Source organism: Leucopleurus acutus (genome assembly GCF_964270905.1).
Source record: "Leucopleurus acutus genome assembly, chromosome: 2".
Lineage (NCBI taxonomy): Eukaryota > Metazoa > Chordata > Mammalia > Artiodactyla > Delphinidae > Leucopleurus > Leucopleurus acutus.
In genome coordinates, this window is record NC_139143.1 from 81,619,401 (window position 1) to 81,634,665 (window position 15,265).

Consider the following 15,265-nt stretch of genomic DNA (forward strand, 5'->3'; position numbering starts at 1 on the left):
GGAGCCCTGAAAACCATCGATGCCTGGGTCCCACCCCCAGACATTCTGATTTCATGGATCTGGGATGAGGCTTGGGCATCAGGGGACTCACTACTGTAAAGGTACCTTCTCTCTCCGTGCCTGTCTGTTCCTTGCAGCACGGGCAGGGAGAAGGTTTGGACTTTGGAAGCAGATAAAGACCTGGGTTCCCATCCAGACCTCCACCTACTGTGTCTGTGACTTCTGTTGAAACCCCTCGAGTTTCCTCATCTGTCAGGTATAAGAAAGGCTATAGTGGTCGGGATGTTTATGAAGATACCGTGGCTGTGAAGCTCTATACACATGACACAGGGTCCAGACCACAGGTGCTCAATCGATGTCAAAACGTGCATGTCCGCCCTCCTGATCTGACAGACAGAAACTGGTGCTTGGCTTTCAGAAGCAACCACAACCAGCTCTTGAAAGGACTCACCAAGATTCCCCAAGGAGCCTGAAGCTGACAGGGTGGCCTCAGAGCCGAGTTTGGAGGGAGCGCAAAGTGCGGAAATAAGGTCTCAGCTAAAAAGTTTCTGGCCCAGCAACTGCTAATTAGAATGTGCTTTTCCACTTTGGGCTTCAGACTGATCCTAACCAGGATCCAGGTTCCTGGGACAGCAGGAATGGGTGTGGCCTGACGGAAGCCCCCAGTGGATGGGACCTGGTCTGAAGAAACAGAGCTTCTGAAATGCAGCCCTCAGACCTGGTGCATCTGGCTTTCTCTGTGGGAACCACCCGTCGGCGGTGCCTGGCAGAACTAGGCACATGCCCTGACCCACCTCCTGACGGAGGCTGGTTTGTGTGGGCTTGCTCTGGCCACACCCACAGACAGGGGGTAAAAAAGGCATGTTGAAAGGTAGAGCTTTTTGGCCACTGGCCCTCTCTCCTGACATTTTAAATGAGGTTGCAGGCGGCCTGGAAGGTGGTTCCCACTGTGGTTGCCCCCTTCCCCTCTATTTGTTGCAGATACAGACCTGAAAAAGATCAAAGGGGGACTGAAACCAGAAGGTTGCAGAAAGCCCTCTGCTCAGAGAGGAGAGTCTGAAAGAGGGATGTTCAAGCCCAAGAACAGGTGTCTCAGACCACACCCTTCTTCTGCACTGAAGTGGACTGCCCTGTCCAAACCACCAGCCGGAGCTTGTGTTCTGGAGTCAGACAGATCGAGTTCCCATCTCAGCTCTGCCATTTGCTGGCTGTGAGACTAGGGCAAACTACTTAACGTCTCAGAGCCTCTATTTCATGATTTGTATGACTAGAGTAACAATACGCAAGTTACTGGCATTGTGGTTCATATGAAAATATCTGGCCTATCTTTATCTTCTCAGCCTCATTTTCTGCATCTCCAAGCTTGAAGATAATTCTGTTTCTACAATATTATTTATGTCTTCTCAACTCCACACCTTTGTTCAAGTTATTCCCTCTGCCAGAAATCCCCCTAGAGAACTAAATTGTTGCCTGCCATATCAGTAAACAGAGGATGTTGCAGCCATCAAGCCGTCACCCTGCTACCCCCATGGTGCCCCCTGAGGAAACTCAGGATGAGAAAACACAGGATACTGGCCCCAGGTAGCTGAGGTGCATTTCAAAGGAATGATTTCAGTGAGCCCAGACTCTTGCATCTTCCCATACGTAGAAAAGCACTAAATTCCTTAACTTCAGATGTCTGGTTTTCTTTTATTAACAGTAATCTTTTTTTTTTTTTTTTTTTTTTTTTTTTGCGGTACGCGGGCCTCTCACTGTTGTGGCCTCTCCCGCTGCGGAGCACAGGCTCCGGACGCGCAGGCCCAGCGATCATGGCTCACAGGACTAGCCACTCCGCGGCATGTGGGATCTTCCTGGACCGGGGCACGAACCCGTGTCCCCTGCATCGGCAGGCGGACTCTCAACCACCGTGCCACCAGAGAAGCCCAACAGTAATCTTTTGATGTTCCGACTACCTGGTCTTTTGATGCAAAAACTCCCGTATATCCTGGTTTCCTTCTTGCCTCTTCGGAGCAGTCTCTCAGATTTATTTGAGATGCTGTCTTGAAGTCCTAAGAATGTCTGCTAAATTAAATAGAACTCTCAACTTTTTTTTTCAGTTGACACCCTCCTTTGTCCTACACCCTACTAACCCTTAAGACTCATGATGTCTTCTCCAGGAAGGTTGACTGCTTCCCTGGAATCCTATCATCCGCGAGGTTGGATTAGGTGGTCTGTCTCTGTGCTGCCTCAAAACCCCCTCCTGACTTTGTTCACCACCCCATCTTCTCTGCCACACCGTAAAGCTCAGCATTGTATTCACACGGCTGAGCAGGGCCTGGCATGTGGAGGGACTTTGTCGGGGAGATGTGGCCTCCCCTGGGGTACAGTCTGAGCAGACTCTCTGAACTCCTTCAAGCCCCACCTGAGTTCTGCACTAAGTGAAGGTTCAAAATTCATGGGCCAACATTCCAGGCTTTGTTATGAAAAACACTGATAAGGAAGAGAAGAAAACATACTTATTCAGTTCAGCCTGACCTGCCCTCTCCCAGGCCTGGTTCTTGATGCCGGCACTCATGGGGGTCACCATTGTCTCAGGCCAGGCTTATTGCCCCCAGGAAGAGGAGAAGACTCAGGCCTGTGAGGGATATAGACTTGGCAAGAGCTCTGGGGTGAATTGCAGAGTGAGGATGGGGCTATCTGGTCACCAGAAATCAGAAATACAGACCAGACAAAGGACTTCCCTGGCGGCGCAGTGGTTAAGAATCCACCTGCCAATGCAGGGGACACGGACTCGAGCCCTGGCCCAGGAAGATCCCACATGCTGCGAAGCAACTAAGACCGTGCACCACAACTACTGCTCTAGAGCTCACGAGCCACAACTACTGAAGCCTGCGTGCCTAGAGCCCATGCACCGCAACAAGAGAAGCCACCGCAATGAGAAGCCCACGCATCGCAATGAAGAGTAACCCCTACTCGCCACAACTAGAGAAAGCCCGCGGGCAGCAACAAGGACTCAACACAGCCAATACTAAAAAAATAAATAAATAAACTTATTTAAAAAAGAAAAAAAAGACCAGACAGGGCTGAAGCACCCTGGGGACCTCGACTGTCAGACTCACTGCAGTGATCCTGCAGTAGAAGAGACAGCTAGGACTTTAACCAGGGCACCCCTCTTGGGTAACTGTGCTGCTTACAAAATGCTTTCACAACTTGATCTCCTTTGAATTTCTTAACCCCGAGAACTAGAAGATAGTGTCCCCCGTTTTCAGAAGAGTACACTGAGGTTCAGAGAAGTGAGATGACTTGATCAAGACCGCACAGCTGGTACCTGGCAGCTCTGGAGTGAAGTCTGGCTCTTGACCCAGAACTCTCACTGAGGGATGGTGCAGTGAGCACAGGACCAAGGACACTGCAGGACATCTGTCGATCCCATCACAGCAGGCACTCAGGGATAGGTAGGCTGAGAGGGGAGAGTAGGCTGGGGGTCCCTGGCACTTGGGACACCCCCTTCTTGGGCCTCCCAGACACTCTCCTTCCACTGTGTGTGTCCCTGCAGTTACCCTGGTCTCCCCTAGAGGGAGAAGCTCCGGGCTGGTGCCACTTTTTTTTTTTTTTTTTAAATTGAAGTACAGTTGATTTAAAACGTTCTGTTAGTTTCAGGTGTACAGCAGAGTGATTCAGTTATACATATAAATATCTACTTTCTTTTCAGATTCTTTCCTCTTATAGGTTATTACAAAATATTGAGTATAGCTCCCTGGGCTGTACAGTAGGTCCTTGTGGTACTGCTTTTATCAGACTCCTTCCCAACCAGCAAGTCCTCTCTCACCTTTGACCTGAAGAGATTAAGCCTCTTAAAGTCTGCCACAGACAGAAGTCTGTTGGAGGCCCCATAGAATAAATACACAAATTGTTTTGAATCCAAAACGTATTATTCATCATCTGCTCCTCCACCCTCAGACCTCCTGAGGGAGACTGGTTTGCCAAAGATGAAACAGGCAGTGACCGCTGGTCAAGATCCCAGATATACTGACTCAAAGGAGTCTTTTTTTTTTTTTTTTTTTTTTAATTCTCTCCCTGCCACCATGCCCTCCAGGCTTGGGCTGCTGTGTTAGGGCTATTCTCACCTGGGAGAGTTTAAAACAATACCCTTTGTTTTCTATTCACTTTTAGGGGCAATCAGGATCCTAAGAAATGCAGCAGGGTTGGGGAGTGGGATTGGGCTGACCTGCAGACCCCTCCCCTGGCCTCCTGCCCTGACTAATCAATAATTACCGGAAGGTGCTCATTATTCCCTGCAACGTTCCCCTCCCTTTCTCCTCATCTGGGAGGAGGTTGACAGCATGCGGCCAGCTGAGGTATAACATGGGGACCCCACTAATCAGCAGAACTCAGTGTCTTAGGCCAGCAGCACCCCCAAAGATCAAGCTCCAGCCAGGGCCCGGCACCCTCATCCTGCCTGGGAAGACTTCTCCACTTTCACAGTGGAGGTGAACCCCAGCTCCACAAAACACTCAGGCTCTCTCCATTCACCATCTATCTACAGCAGAGCTTAATACATTTTCCGTTCCCTTTTTCATCACATCACCAGCTGAGTTGGCCCTCAGAAAAGGGATTTTTTTTTAACGGAAGTATAGTTGATTTGCAATATTATATTAGTTGCAGGTGTACAACATAGTGATTCAATATTTTTATATATTATACTCCATTTAAAGTTATAAAACATTGGCTGTATTCCCTGTGCTGTACAATATATCCCTGTAGTTTATTTATTTTATACCTAGTATTTTGTACCTCTTAATCCCCTACCCCCTCTCCCCTGCCCCACTGGTAACCACTAGTTTGTTCTCTATATCTGTGAGTCTCTTTCTGTTTTGTTATATTCATTTGTTTTATTTTTTAGGTTCCACCTATAAGTGATAATATACAGTATTTGTCTGACTTATTCATTAAGCATAATATCGTCTAGGTCCATCCATGTTGTTGCAAATGGCAAAATTTCATTCTTTTTATGGCTGAGTAGTATTCCACTATATCCATTGTGTGTGTGTGTGTATCTCACATCTTTGAGAAGGGATTTTTAACACCATTCTCCAAAAGGTTTATAAAATCTCCCCTTTTTGTAATGTTTATAGAATGTTATAACATAACTGCTAAAAAGCAGCACAGGGCTTCCCTGGTGGCGCAGTGGTTGAGAGTCTGCCTGCCGATGCAGGGAACACGGGTTCGTGCCCCGGTCCGGGAGGATCCCACATGCCGCGGAGCGGCTGGGCCCGTGAGCCGTGGCCGCTGAGCCTGCGCGTCCGGAGCCTGTGCTCCGCAACGGGAGAGGCCACAGCAGTGAGAGGCCCGCGTACCGCAAAAAAAAAAAAAAAAAGCAGCACAATTAAAATATGATCTAGCGGGCTTCCCTGGTGGCGCAGTGGTTGGGAGTCCACCTGTCGATGCAGGGGACGCGGGTTTGTGCCCCGGTCCGGGAAGATCCCACATGCTGTGGAGCGGCTGGGCCCGTGAGCCATGGCCGCTGAGCCTGCGCATCCAGAGCCTGTGCTCCGCAACGGGAGAGGCCACAACAGTGAGAGGCCCGTGTACCGCAAAAAAAGAAAAAAAAATATGATCTAGCAATGCCATTTTGGGGTATATATACAAAAACAGGGACTCACACAGATATTTGTATACCCATGTTCACAGCAGCATCATTCATAATAGCAAAAGGTGGAAGCAACCCAAGTGTCCATCTTTGAATGAATGGATAAACAAAATATGGTATCTCTGTACAATGAGATATTATTCAGTCTTAAGAAGAGAGGCAGTTCTGACACATGCTGCAACATGGATGAACCTTGAAGACATTATGCCAAGTAAAATAAGCCAGACACAAAAGGACAAAAACTGTATGATTCCACTTATACGAAGAACACAGAGTAGTCAAACTCATAGAGACATAAAGTAGAATGGTGGTTGCCAGGGGTTAAGGGGAGACAGAACTGGGCATTATTGTTTAATGGGGATGGAGTTTCAGTTCTGCAAGATGAAAAGAGTTCTGGAGCTGGATGGCGGTGATGGCTGTACCTAATGTGAATGTACTTAATGCCACTGAACTGCAGACTTAATTATGGTTAAAATGGTAAATTTTATATCATGTACATTTTACCACATTTTAAAAAAAGCATCACAATTATAAAATTAAACAACCTAGGGGCTTGAAAATTCAGATATATAAAACAGATGCACTATTGAGTAGGTGGGGAAGGGAGATGACCCATGTTATTAAAGGATTTACTTGAAACTCCTTCAGAGTGTGGACTTCTTAAAATGCAGTATACAATATAATTCTATGTACACAGACTCTGGAGCCAGATTGCCTGGGCTCAGTTTCCAGCTCTGCTGCTTATTAGCTCTGTGTCCTTAGACAAATTACGTAACGTCGCTACGTTTCAATGTCTCTATCTGTAAAATAGGGGAAATAAAAGTAGCCTCAGGCTTCCCTCGTGGCGCAGTTGTTGAGAATCTGCCTGCCAATGCAGGGGACACGGGTTCGAGCCCTGGTCTGGGAAGATCCCACATGCCGCGGAGCAACTGGGCCCGTGAGCCACAACTACTGAGCCTGCGCGTCTGGAGCCTGTGCTCCGCAACAAGAGAGGCCGCGACAGTGAGAGGCCCGCGCACCGCGATGAAGAGTGGCCCTCGCTCACCGCAACTGGAGAAAGCCCTTGCACAGAAACGAGGACCCAACACAGCCAAAAATAAATAAATAAAATTTAAAAGAAAAAAACTTTCTTAAAAAAAAAAAAAAAAGAATTTCAACAGTGTAAAAAAAAAAAGAAAAAGTAGCCTCATAGGATTTTTATGAGAATTAAGTTAATTACATATGTAAAATGTTTATAACAATGCCCCACACGTGGTAGGTCCTATATGAGTGTTTGTTTCAAAAATGTAAAAGTAAATTTTCCCAGAGCACATTTTTTTCAAGACAGAAGAGTCCATCTGAATATGTTTTTTAATTATAGCTCATTATATCACCCATAAAGCGAACAGGTTGCAATAGAATTTGGTTATTAGACACTCTCTTAGACCCCTTCTAGCTTCATGGGTTAAACAGTGTTCTAGAATAGAGAACAATTTACTAGCAGACTTAACACTCCAGACCAGTTTGCTTCTGCCCATCATCAGTATTCTTTCTCAGGGCTGGGGCCTCTGCGTTTCTACCTCTGTCTGTCATTTTACCTTTCCTGGAAGATAGTTTAAACTTGGATTTCACAAGTACACGTGAGCTGTTTGTTCTTTCACTTCCCAGCAGAAGCTGCATTACACTCTGGATTTTCACAGAATAAGGGTTGAGTAATAATTACCCTTCCCATCGCTGATCGCTTACTCCATTTGTGTCCATTAGCTGGCTCTTTAGCAATCGTTCCTGGATGTGTAGCTGTATACATACGTGCAGACATACATGTGTAAGCAGATTTCTGAGCCAAATTGCCCGAATTCAAATCCAGCTCTGCCATTGACCAGCTGAGGATCTTGGATAATTTCTAAACCCCATTTCTGCAACCTCATTTTTCCTTATCTGTAAAATGGGAATAGTAAGAGTTTCTACTGCACAGGGCTATTGTGAGGATTAACTGAGAAAACTATCCGATGTACTTAGCTCAGTCCCGGCACCCAGGAAGTGCTCAGGAACTGTTAGCCTGATAATGATAATAATCTACATGTGTGGTAACCTCGCCCACCCCGTGGAGATGGGTGTTACTTATGGGAGAAGGAAGGTGTTACTTATATCTTTTTTTTTTTTTCTGCTAACTGAAATTTTCCTCCAAGGAAAAAACCTTATTTATACTGACCGTTTTCATGAGTCTCTTTGCTAAATATATTATACACTTTTCTGGATCATGCTGAACATAATTTTCTTAAATTTCAAGCAATATAGCATAGAGATTAAAAGCTTTTCAGTCAGCTAGAATTTAAAAGTCAGATAATAACAAGTGTTGACAAGGATGTGAGCAAATCAGAACCTCATACACTTTTTTTTTTAAGATTCAATTTTAATTGAAGAACAGCATTGTTTGATTTTTGGTTTTGGGGGGTTTTTTTGGCCACACGACATGTGGGATCTTAGTTCCCCAGACCAGGGATCGAAACCGTGCCCCCTGCAGTGGAAGCACAGAGTCTTAACTACTGGACTGCCAGGAAAGTCCCTCATCTACTTCTGGTGGGAATGTAAAATGATACAGTCACTTTGGAAAACATTCTGGAAGTTCCTCAAACAATTAAACATAGAGTTACCATAAGACCCAGCAATTCCACTCCCGAGTATATACCCAAGAGAAATAAAAATATTTGTCCACACAAATGCTTGTACACAAATATTAAAGAGGCATCATTTATAATAGCTAAAAGGCAGAAAGAACCCAAATGTCTATCAGTGGATGAATGGATAAACAAATTCAGTATCTCCGTACAATGGAATATAATTCAGCTATAAAAAGGAATAAAGTAGTGATACACACTACAGCATGAATGAACCTTGAAAACAATGCTAATGAAAGAAGACAGTCACAAAAATCCACATATTATAAGATTTCACTTATATGAAAGTCCAGAATAGGGAAATCTATAGAAACAGAAAGTAGATTAGTGGTTGCTTAGGGCTGGGAGCGTAGGGGATGGATGAAGAAATAGAGGGGTGATAGCTAAAGGTTATTGTGTTTCTTTTTGAGGTGATAAATATGTTCTAAAATAGACTGTGGTGATGGCTGCCCATATCTATGAATATACTAAAAAAGACATTGAATTGTACACTTCATTTTTTTAAATATTTATTTACTGATTTATTTTATTTGGCTGCGCCGGGTCTTAGTTGAGGCACGTGGGATCTTAGTTGCCGTGTGTGGGATCTTCGCTGCGGCATGTGGGATCTTTTTAGTTGTGGCATGCGGATTCTTAGTTGCAGAATGCATGTGGGATCTAGTTCCCAGACCAGGGATCGAACCCGGGCCCCCTACATTGGGAGCTTGGAGTCGTAACCACTGGACCACCCTGGAAGCCCCAAATTGTACACTTTAAGTAGGAGAATTATATGTCATGTTAATTATATTTCAATAAGCCTATTTAAAAGAATAAATAAATAAAATGAAATAAATTTTTGAAGCTTTTGAGTCAGACAGACTCAGTTTGACATCTTTGTATTAGTTATTTAATCTTTCCCAGCCTTGATTTCCTTACCAGTAAAATAGGACCAAGAGTAGGACCAAAATCATAGGGTGGACATGAGGATTACATGAGATAGTACACATGAATCACTTAGCACAGTGCCAGGCACATAGTATTAACTCAGCATGTTGCTAGGAAATAGCATTATGTTTCTAACAAATATTTATTGGATGTCAGCCATGTGTCAAACTTGGAGCTTGACACTACAACAAATTCAAAGATAAGAAGGACAGATTATGCCCTTCTTATCTTAAGCTAATATCTAATATATTAATAATTGTTCATGTTAATTATACCTATAATTGATTACTCTTATATATAATACTATATTAATTACATATAAAGGTAAAAAGAATCATACAATAGACATCCATGTACTGCCATCCAGATTAAGAAATACAGAAACATACTCTAGGGTTACTAATGTGACCTTTGAGCAGACTTGGACAGGTTTACCATTCCTTCCTTCTTTTTTTTTTTTTTTTTTTCCATTCCTTCCTTCTTAATTCACTCATTTGGCTTCCTTACTATCACACTTTCCTCCCACCTCCCTGGCCACTCCTCTCAGTCTCTTTTATAAACTCTTCCTCTTCAATCTGATGTTGAAATTACTCTCTAGGCCACCTTCTCCTCCCAAACATTCTCTCTCTAGTCTATTTCATCCACTTGCACTGACTCGCAAATGTTTATCTTCAGCCCAAATATTTCGTTTGCACTTGTGATCAGCACATACAACTGCATACCTGACATCTCCACTTTGAGGTCTCATGTGCTGCTCAAACTCAATGTGTCCAAAACTGAGCCATCCTCTTCCTCTCACGACTTGATGTCCCTCCTGTGCTCTCTACCTCGGGGACTTGCCCAACCCTCTGCCCATGTCGGAAACCTAAGAGTCATCCTTAACTCCTCCTTCTCCTTTTCTCTGTCATCCAGTTCGTTACAGCACTGCAATCCAGAACAGATCTCAAGTCCATCTGCATCTCTCTATATTCACTGCACTAGTCCACACCTATCATATCTCTCTTTTTTTGCCTAGAACTCTTATTTTTTTAATTTATTTATTATTTTATATTTATTTTTGGCTGCATTGGGTCTTCGTTACTGCGCGCGGGCTTTTCTCAAGTTGCGGCGAGCGGGGGCTACTCTTCGTTGCGGTGCGCGGGCTTCTCATTGCAGTGGCTTCTCTTGTTGCGGAGCACGGGCTCTAGGCACGTGTGCTTCAGTAGTTGTGGCGTACAGACTCAATAGTTGTGGCGCACGGGCTTAGTTCCTCCGCGGCATGTGGGATCTTCCCGGACCAGGACTCGCACCCGTGTCTCCTGCATTGGCAGGCGGATTTTTAACCACTGCGCCACCAAGGAAGTCCCACTTAGAACCCTTATTGCCTTCTCGTAGGCACTGTGTCTGTCTGGTCATCACTCTATCCTCAGTGCATAAAACAAGTTCCTGGCACAGAGTAGACACTTAATAAATATTTATTGCATGAATAACCAAAGAATGTTCACAACCTTATTCAAGGAGTCTTTGTTTTAATCAAAGTGGAAGAGGGAATGAAGGCCATATATGAAAAACCCACAGCTAACATCATACTCAATGGTAAAAGAATGAAAGCTTTTCCCTAAGATCAGGGACAAAACGAGGGTGCTCACTTTTGCCACTTCTTTTCAACATAGTACTATAAGTGCTAGCCAGAGCAATTAGGCAAGGAAAAGAAATTAAAGACATCCAAATTGGAAAGGAGTAAGTAAACTTATCTCTGCTCACAGACTACATGATCTTATTTTTTAAGAAAATTCTAAAGATCACACACACACACACACACACACACACACACACACACACACACAAACTTGTTAGAGCTAATAAATGAATTCAGCAAAGTTGCAAGGTACAAACTAAACAGACACAAATCAGTTGCATTTCTATACACTAGCAATGAATAATCAGAAAAGGAAATTTTAAAAAACAATTTTATTTACAATAGCATCAACAAAGTAAAATATTTAGGAAGAAATTTAACCAACAAGGCAAAAGACTTGTATGCTGAAAACTACAAAACATTGCTGAAAGAAATTAAAAGAGACCTAAATAAATGGAAAGACATCCTGTGTTCATGGATTGGAAGACTTAATACTGTTAAGATGATGATACTATCAAAAGTGATCTACTGTTTCGAGGCAATTCTTATCAAAATTCCAATGTCAGTTTTTGAAGGTGTAGAAAAACTCATTCCAAAATTTATATGAAATCTCAAAGGATCCTGAATACTCAAAACAGTCTTGAAAAAATAGAATAATATTGCAAGACTTACACTTTTTTATTTCAAAACTTAACTACAAAGCTACAGTAATTACAACAGTGTGGTGGGACTTCCCTGGTGGCACAGTGGCTAAGACTCCACCTGCCAATGCAGGGGACATGGGTTCAAGCCCTGCTCCAGGAAGATCCCGCATACCAAGGAGCAACTAAGCCCTAGTGCCACAACTGTTGAGCCCGTGTGACACAACTACTGAAACCAGTGCGCCTAGAGCCCGTGCTCCACAACAAGAGAAGCCTGCGCACCTAAATGAAGACTAGCCCCCGCTCGCCGCGACCTCGCATAGCAGTGAGGAACTCGCGCGGCCAAAAATAAATAAATAAATTTATTTTTAAAAAACAAAACAGTGTGGTACTGGCATAAGGACAGACATAGAGATAAATGAGATAGACTAGAGAGCTCCCAAATAAATCTTTATACATATGGTTAATTGATTTTTTTTTCAGTGCTATTGAGGAATCTGTAATTGATATGGCCAACTGATTTTCTGACAAGGGTGCCAAGACCATTCAACAGGGAAAGGACAGTCTTTTCAAAAAATGGTGCTGGGAATACTGGATATCCACCTGCAAAAGAAAGAAGTAGGGGGAATTCCCTGGCAGTCAAGAGGTTAGGACTCAGCACTTTCACTGCCTTAGCCCAGGTTCAATCCCTGGTTGGGAAACTAAGATCCCACAAGCCTCCGGGTGCGGCCAAAAAAAAAAAAAAAGGAAGTTGGGTTCTTACCTAACACCATATACAAAAATTAACTCAAAATGAGGAAAACATACAGAAAGGACTTCCTGGCAGTCTAGTGTTCAAGACTCCACGCTCCCAATGCAGGAGGCACGGGTTTGATCCCTGGTTGGGGAACTAAGATCCCACATTCTGCACAGCACAGCCAAAAAACAAACAAAAAAATATATAGAAAAATCTTCAGGATATTGTATTTGGATATGACATTTAAAAAATAAGCCAACAAGGGACTTCCCTAGTGGTGCAGTGGTTAAGAATCCGCCTACCAATGCAGGGGACACGGGTTCGAGCCCTGGTCCAGGAAGATCCCACATGCCACAGAGCAACTAAGCCCGGCACCACAACTACTGAGCCCATGTGCCACAACTACTGAAGCCCGCGCGCCTAGAGCCCGTGCTCTGCAACAAAAGCCACCACAATGAGAAGGCCGCGCACCACAAAGAAGAGTAGCCCCCGCTCACTGCAACTAGAGAAGGCCCATCGCAGCCAAAAATAAATAAATAAAATAAATTTATATTAAAAAAGTAAAAATAATAAAATATGTGGAAGGGAGAAAGAACAATTCAAACTTACTATACTTCCAGGAAGGATATCATAATATCCATAAAATAGATAAGTCTGCTTTTTATAAATCAGAGTACGGTCAAGAAAGCAAAAGCCACTCCACATTTTTTTTTTTTTTAGATTTTTTGATGTGCACCATTTTTAAAGTCTTGATTGAATTTGTTACAATAGTGCTTCTGTTTATGTTTTGGTTTTTTGACCGTGAGGCATGTGGGATCTTAGCTCCCCGACCAAGGATTGAACCCACACCCCCTGCATTGGAAGGCGAAGTCTTAACCCCTGGACCTCCAGGGAATTCCCTCCACATGTTTTTCAATTGATGGAATGAAATATAAGGAATTAGTTACAAAGGTATTGGGAGGGCTGGAAGAGCAAAAGGCGGAAGTGAGATTCGGACAGAACTACTACACCATCAGCTCTCCTGGGGCTCCAGCTTTTCAGCTGACCCTGCAGATCTTGGGACTTGCTAGCCTTCAAATCACATGAACCAATTCTGTATAATAAATCTCTTTATTAAAAGAGATTTATATAGGATATACAGAGAGATCACGCACACGCACACAGGATATATGCATCCATCCATATACAGACACTTATACAGGATATATATCCTAATGGTTCCATTTCTCTGGCTAATACAGACAGGAATGGAGGTGAGAAAAAAGTGGCCGTCATTAAAGGTTTGGGAGTTTGGGAGTTCCTATTCAGTTTGAGGGCATCAATTTCATAGTGGAGTTGACACTGAGCTGGACTTAAATGTACCATGCCTGTAGATAGAGATGGAGAGGTGAGGGAAAAGACAAAATTCCAAGCAAAAGCAACGGTATTAGCGAAGACATAAAGACAGGAAAATTCTGTCTGCATTTGAAAAATAATATATCACGGTAAAGCACTTTATAGTTCATTGCTTCCTTCCACACACCCTACTGAGTCATCACACAGGAGCCAATAGAAAATTGGGACCCAGATAAATTTACCAAAGGGCCCACATAGCTAGACCCAAGTTGTTAGCTCCATCCCCAAACCCACAGCCTCTAGAGAAAAGTACAATCTCCTCAAAACACTTCACACTCTGGCCCCAGGATGCCTTTTCTTCCCCTTTCCCATAAGCCCTCTCCAGATATACTGTGTTTCAGCCAAAGAAGACTTGAGACTTCCAGACAGAGGCCAGGAACCGGAAAGTCACCCGTGTGTCAGTGGTAACTGACTTAGCCAACTTGAGAAGCCCAATCCTAAATTTCCAGCAGGGAAAGACAATTTACTCCACTAACTCCTCAAAAGACTCATGAGCTGACAGTTCCAAGGACCTCTGAAACTGAGTGTGTGTGTGTGTGTGTGTGTGTGAATAGTGAGGGGTGGTTGAAAGCTATTTAAGAGGCAGCTCTCTCAATCTCCCTCTTCTACCTTCTATTATGGGGTAACTGTCTCCCTTTCACTCCCACAGAAATCTGCAGGTTTATTCTCTAAACAGGACAAAACAGGACCTCTGAACTGGGGGACACCAGGCACATTTGAGAGCATAGGCGAGGTTTCTAGAAGAAGAGGATTGGCTGTGTGTATGCGGAGTGCTACATGTCGAGGCCCACAGCCCTCTGCTCCTTTCAGCAACCAGAATATGAGGGGGCCAGACCAGTGTTCCCGCCTGGAAGGCAACTACTAGATTCTTTTCCGGGAAATCTGACGAGCCTGAGAGGAAAGACCTAAAGATTCAGATATTTGGGAATTTTCCCAGCAAACAGTCCCACTCAGATACCACAACACCCACCCACCCCCCCCCACCCCCCGACCCCCCGCTGCCCCACAGAGCTCCTTCCTGGTCAGCATTTCGGTTCCTGTGTCAGATATTTCCATCTGCTCCCCCGCCCTGCCCTCTGCTGGGGGACGCTCCCAGGTATGGAGGATGAGCAGGCTCCCGCACCCTCCAACTTCTGGTTGGTTTGACCAACGTGGAAGCCAGGAAGTAAACAGGAGGGAGGGAGGAAGGCGAGGTTGGGCCGTTTACCCTTCTGTTCCTCTCTGATGTCACCTGGGCCTCCCTGTGTCTCTCCACCACAGATGCAGCTTCTCCACTCTGCCTTTGTAAACAGGCATGTTGTAAATAAACCCTCCTGAAATTACCCTAGTTTGAGTGAAACTATGTTTACTGTTGGGACCTGACTGATACAGTTTGCCTCTCAGAAATAATCTAGGATTAACAGATACCTGAGTAAAAACCTTCAGCATAGAAGATACCAACAAGCAAAAAAACAGAATGAAAAGCAACTTGTTGACACAGAGTCTGTGCAGGAAGAAGACTTTTTAAAAAGTATCACTGATATTCTCAGAGAGACACTAAAAGATATTATGTTCAGGAAACAAAAATAAAATGTTATTTAAAAAGAGGAAGAACGTTCAAGGATCAGAAAAGAGCTCTTTGAAAATTAAAAACATGACAGCAGAAATTAAAAACTCAGTAGAAGA